Source organism: Xiphophorus maculatus, chromosome 21 (genome assembly GCF_002775205.1).
Source record: "Xiphophorus maculatus strain JP 163 A chromosome 21, X_maculatus-5.0-male, whole genome shotgun sequence".
Taxonomy (NCBI): Eukaryota; Metazoa; Chordata; class Actinopteri; order Cyprinodontiformes; family Poeciliidae; genus Xiphophorus; species Xiphophorus maculatus.
Window position 1 is genome coordinate 15,313,584 of NC_036463.1, and position 6,545 is coordinate 15,320,128.

Sequence of the window (6,545 nt, forward strand, 5' to 3'; positions counted from 1 at the left end):
TCGCTCTCGCCCGTCGCTCGCGCACGCGCCCGCCCGCCCGCGCGCGCAGCGGCGGTTTTATAGGAGGTGACAGAGCGACATCTTCAGGCCAGAAGGAAGACGAGCTGGGAGACGCCTAACGCACATAGCACCTTTTAAAATCTCTTAATATGTGGATCGTGACTGCATTGTTCCGTAACACAACGGGAGTCAATTACTCCAACCAAGGACTGTTTCCCTGCTTTGTGCCGGACATATGCACATGCAATCTAACTGTTTTATCTTTATTGTATATGCATTTTATTTGTTATTTTTATTTTTTACTCGGATTGACACAAGATCCAAGATCCTCCGATAAAACTTAAATAGTTAAATCCTAATTTTAGTGCTGTTTAGAGCATTTGGATCCCGTGATATGACTTTTTGAAGGGGATCCTCTGAACAAAATACTACATCACAACTGCTTCCACCCCCCACCTATGTTTTGGCACACTTCCACTTCCCAGACCCCCCACCCCCTTCCCCAACTCTCCTCCTACACACTCCATGGCAACCAGATCCCAGTTATGGTTATAACGATGATAATATCACCTGACCTACTCCATCATCCTTCCACAGCCCCAGTACAACCTCTGGATTTCTGGATTTGTCTGCCTATTACACCTCCACCATGGCTTCACAAGGCCCATCATTTGCTGAGTGTTTCAGATGTGTGGCTGTATCATGTCGAAGCTGCTGACTCAGATGGGTTTAGGCTGGACTTGGTCTTTATTGTTTTGGGTTTTTTCCCTTTCGCTGCCAATTTCTGTTTTTCTTTTTATTTCACCCCCCAAAAACCTTTAAAAGAACAAAAGTGTATTATTTTTTAACTAGCCTGTGATTCCTGCAGCAGATAGTCCAAGCCATCTCGTTAACATTCTGCCAGTGTCAATTCAACAATTGTAGAATTTAAATCTTTAAAACAGCCAGTCTTTGCCCGCCACTGTCAATTCAGATCGCGAAAAGGACATTTTTTTCCTGGTTTGTCCTAAAACCAGCACGAATAAACACCAACTTAAACGTGGTCACATCCAACACAGCAGATGTGAATTACAGAAGCAGAGTAGCGGGGGGGTGAGATGAGAAGAGAACTGCATGGTGGCAAAAGGAGTTGAATAGCTGATATTTCCAGGAGACGGCAGGGCGATTCTGAACACACGCCAAAAGAAACCCTAAAGAATATTCAAAATCTATGCCTCAGTCAGGATTGGCAGTGCTAAATATCATGTCTGTCATGAAAGCTTCTTTGTCCTATTGCATTTCTACTGTGGAGGTAAGTTAGAGTAATTGTGTAACAAGGTGTGCACCATTCACTGTCAGGAACACCATGATCCCCGATGATGTTTTCCCTGCTTCAAGGCAGCACAAAAACAAGATCTGTTTTCTTTTCTGTACCTGAATGAGAGGAGTGTGAGGACTTGACTGCAGTCCAGAAGGATATTTCATTTTCTTGTCTTTCCAAATTACTTTTTCTTAGTGCTTGTTAGTTCTTTTGTCACTATGACACTGCAATAGTCGATAGACAGACAGATAGAATAATGTATGCAGTAAAAATTTGTATTGCTATTAGCAGAAAATAAATGTTCATATCTGTACTTATATTAAAATGAGCAGTCTTTCGATGTCTATCTACTTTTACAGTGCTTATATTTGTCTGATTCTTTCCAATTCGTACAGCTGTATTAAAGTATTGATCTTCATTTCCGATCTTTCACCACCAGATGGCGCCACGGATCGTGTCAAAATGAGCAAACTTCTCTGCAAAATCTCTTCCGGCTAAAACGTAAATCGCTTATAGAAAGGTAAATTACAAAGAGCAAATAAATGGACATAAAGCGATGCATTTTGTACTGCTGTGCACCGGTGAGTGAATCCACTTCATCAGGTATGTGTTAAATGCTATGACAAATGAAGACAAAAGCTGTTTCCATAGAGATGCTTTATTTTGTGCACTAATTGACCTAAAAACGTTACGGGGGGAGAGGGGGAAACAGAGACTCGCAACACACTTTGATTCAATTACACACCAAGACATTAATGTTTTATTATTTCATAAACATTGATAAAAAAAAAACAAAACAGAAACATTAAGTCACTGTAAGGATTTGGTTTTCTCTGTGTCGATTTGAGTTTTTCCTGTGTGTTTATTTTGGGTTTCTGTGTCTTTTGAGTCTCCGTGTTGTCCTGTCTACCCCTTGATTGTTCCGAGGTGTGTCTCGTTCCCTCTGCGTATTTAATGCCACCTGTGTTTCTGTGTCTTTGTCGGATCCTTCTCGTACCAGTCTGTGTCTTCAAGTCGAGTCCAGTTACTACCAGTGTGAGCCGTTGCCTCTGCTCATCTGTGCTGTCTGGATTATCGAGACTTTCATCGTTAAATCATCATTGCCTTCACTTCCACCTGGGTTTACCGCTTTTCTCCTCACTATCTACACCCCCACTTCATGACAGTCACAGTGGAATGATGTATTATTTAGCAAACTATCATGTTAAGGCATAACCTGAGCAAAACAAAATGCTTTTTTTTTTTAGATGTATTTGGTTTAATCCATGCAGAACACTTTCACATACCAAGTTATAGAGACAGTTCAGCATGACTGAAACATGAAGACATGCTCTATAAAGCTAAACAAGAAAAAGAATGAGGAACATAAAATAGTTTTCCTCTTTTTTTCTCAGAAATACTTGTGCAGACTTACCAAGCTGGGCATGGTTCCCACACATTGAAGTCGATATCAGAAGAATTTGGGTAGGATGTAGGGGAGAGGGGCTGCAAAAAAAGTGCTTTGCAAACAATATCAGCAGACTTACTTACGTTGATGTGCTCTTTGCAGAGCATAATTGGACTGAGTGAGGAGGTCTGCAGTAAGTGCGCGAGTTTGCTTTTTGCAAGAAGAGATTCCTCGAGTGGGAAGTACGCAGACTTCCGTCAAGTGCAATGATGCAATTCTACTTGAACTTTTCCACACAGCACCAGGCGCTGCACCTGCAGCAGAAAGTTAGTTTGGCATATAAATTGACCATACAATATAATGTATGCACAGAAACTTTTAGCTTTTGAAGATGAAATGTATATTGTCGTGGAAAAAATACTATTTCCAAGCACTGTTCAGGTGAAATCACTCAATCAGGTTTATTCATATATTGCGCACAATACAGAGAGCGTGTAGGACAATCAGTAATGAAGCAGGTCTGGATGAAAAGCTCTGTCAGGCAGAGAAACACATGAGTTTTATACTAAAGATAAAGAATTAACAAGGGGCGAGACAGTCTGGTTCTGATGCAGCTGCAGAAAACAACTTCCAACCTTCTACATGTAACCCAAATAGTTCTTTTGGTGAGAGTTCACAATCATTCATATAACATGACTAGCAGATGTGACCTTAATGTAATTTTTCCATCACAATATCACAATAAAAAAACTTTTTTTTCTTCCAAGCTAAAATCACAGACCAGATTTGTCTTCAGCAGACAAAAAAAAATCAATTCTGCTAAATGGAGAATTTCTAACAAAGCTTCACCTCGCAAAACCTTTAAAAAAAAAAAGTGTCAGACCTCTCATTCATAAAATATGTTGCGCCACAGCTTACGGGAAATGGTCACAGAGATATAGTTTTCACTTGGGAGACTTGGGCAACAATGCATTCCGGTAAAGTCACGCCTTCATGTCTCTCGTCATCAAAAGCTGCATACAGAACCTCTGTCTTGCTGTGGACACCAGGGACACTGGAGTTCTCTGTTTTCATTAACTGTGCATTTAGTGATTGCCTAGTTTTTAGTTTGCCAACCTTCAATTTAACAAATTTCCCTGAGCATATTTGCTTTTGTATGTTCAGATTTAATTGTTTGAGTGCAAAGAAAATGTTAAAAAAAATTTAAACAGCTTAGACCACAACATTTCTCCTTAGGACGCAACTTCATTAGGTGTGTTTAGACAGGGTGGAGAGATGTGTGTGCTAAAAAGGTTTTGGTTAAAGAAAACTACAGATGCAATCACTCCATCAGGATTGGAGGTCATTCCCTGATCCGCATGCAGGACAACCCACAAAGAAAACCCATCTTTAAATAGTTTATTGAAGATATTATCAGTGTTTGGTTTTGTTCTGGCCATGCCAAGGAAATAGCTCTCTCAAAGTGAAACAACTAAAGGAGATGTTTGGGTAAGAGGATCTCTGGCTTAGCACACCTGCGAGAAGGCTGTTGCTCACAGAGAAAGATTCAAGTCTGGCTCAGAAAAGTAAGCGCCTTGGGTCTGGGGCTTCAGATAGAACAGGGAGTCTTTCCTTTGACCTTTAGCTCAGAAAAATATGGAGAACAGAATAATATTAGAATGCTCAAGCAGGATTTAGGAAAGGTTAGCATACAGCCTCATTTCTAACCAGTAGGTCTGGCCATGAGGTATGGATTGTCAGACAGCTCCTTTTATACTCAGAGGCGGATTAGGAGATTGCAAACAGGTGCGACTGCAACACTCTGCCAAAGCCACACCCACCCCCAGGTGGAAGATCTGCAACTCAGGCAACAGGTAAACAAACACATCCAGCGCACTCACACTCCAAAACTATGCCACTCAGCGCTGAGAAAGTGAAAAAGTACACACATTTAAAAGTGAAACAAATAACCAAACAAAACACTTAGTTACTTGACAGTCATTTATTAACACTGCGTACATTTCTTACTGAAGACTGACATGATGACGTACACTGACCACCAACCTGTGCAAGAGCGAGCAGCATACGAGACACCAAGTCCCACAAGCAGGGAGTAAAGGAGGTGTTGTTTCAGTGTGTATAAAGAATTTATACCGCCCTGGTAAATTACCATATTTTTGTGAGACCAAGATAAAAATTTCCAAGGCTTGTTTTGCCTCTCATGCATCAGATTGTATGCAGAACTGCAGCTGCAAATTATAAAGGAGAACGTATTCAAAGGAGCTATTTCACACCATCATTGCTTATACATGGCAGCCAACTAGTAAGCATACTTCAATAGACAGGTAATTGTTTTCTCTTTAAAAATCGTATGTAGACCTCATCATTACTAATGAAGTCATATATAATATGCAAAGCTTGGTAGATCCCTGTTCAAAAAAGCTCAAATGCATCCACTAAAATCAAGGAAGAATAAAGTACAGGGATTTCAAATATGTTTTTTCACCTTAACACTAGATTCCCTTTTTTAAAATATTTTTCAGGAGCAATTTCCCTGAAAGCAGGAATCGTTAAAAGAAACCAAAATCAAAATATGTAGCGGGACTGCATAACAGCCATTGCTTTGAGATTGTCTAAAGGTTTTCCTATACCAAACTATGTGATTAATTGATGCCTTCAAAGTTTGCCTTCACTTTTGCTTAGGATCAGATGCAAATTTTATTTCCAGAAAAAAAAGGTTTTATCGCTTCAAAGACATTAGGTGTTTTATTTATTTGTTTTCTGTTTTGCCACCTTCAGTTTAGTAGTTTTGACATGAGACCATCAAGTAGTCAGCCATTCATTTGAACAAGATCCCTAAAATATGAAGTCCAAACATGTGCAAGTCGCTGCACACTCTTGATCTTCTGAGACAAAACAAGCTTTACTTCAGCACTGACAATTGAGCAAACCAAACCGGAAGGCAACAAGAAGCACCTGAACAAGCAAGCTGAAACACAAATGCAACGCACACTTGAGAGACATTTTTGACAACAGACCTTTTCTCAGCCTAACACTTCGTTCCTCCTGAAAATCATTGTCGAGCATTTAGTTAAGGTGGCCAGAGTCCAGCCTACCATGTCACGAAAGCTTCATCGGAAAAATAAAACTAAACAAACACGGAAAAAATACATTAGAGTACTCAGATCAGTTTCCGATTACAATTTGCTTTCGTATTAGACATTTCCCAGCATAATGACTTTGCTTAAAGTAAAAATAGGCCTTGGGCCAAAGTGCTATCTGACACTTCCTGACTTGAGAATGCATTTTAAATCCCATCACTGAGAGTTTGTTTTATCGACTTCTGACGAGTTTCTTCTAAAAGAAATAACCCCTGATACGAGCAGCCTAAATGTAACATCTTTATCTTATTTTAGATACTTACTGTTTGGTCATAGATCTTGTGCAGGTGCCGATGAACAGATAGAATTCCAGAAATAGAAAGCACACAGTACATGCAGTGCAGCATGTATGGCAACGTGCATACCATCAACATCTTATAACCAGCATGTATTAACCGTGCTGGTTAATACACAACCAGCATGCATGCATCAAAACATAATTGTACCCAAAATAACACCAGTGAGCAGTTGTAGCTCTCAAGCGTCTTAGAAAACCGTTTGTTCTACAAACGCAGCGCTGCACAATGAGAAAAGAAACATAACGACGGAAACGTGGAATGAATCCGAACTACCACGGAGTGACTCTGAGCACCTGCAGAATCCTCCATCACTGTGCAAAATCCTGGACATAGTTTCTAAATGAATCACGACACACAAGGAAGCAAGACATATCTTGCTGGGGAACATCTTTAGGATGTTTGCTTTCTTGGTTACGCCG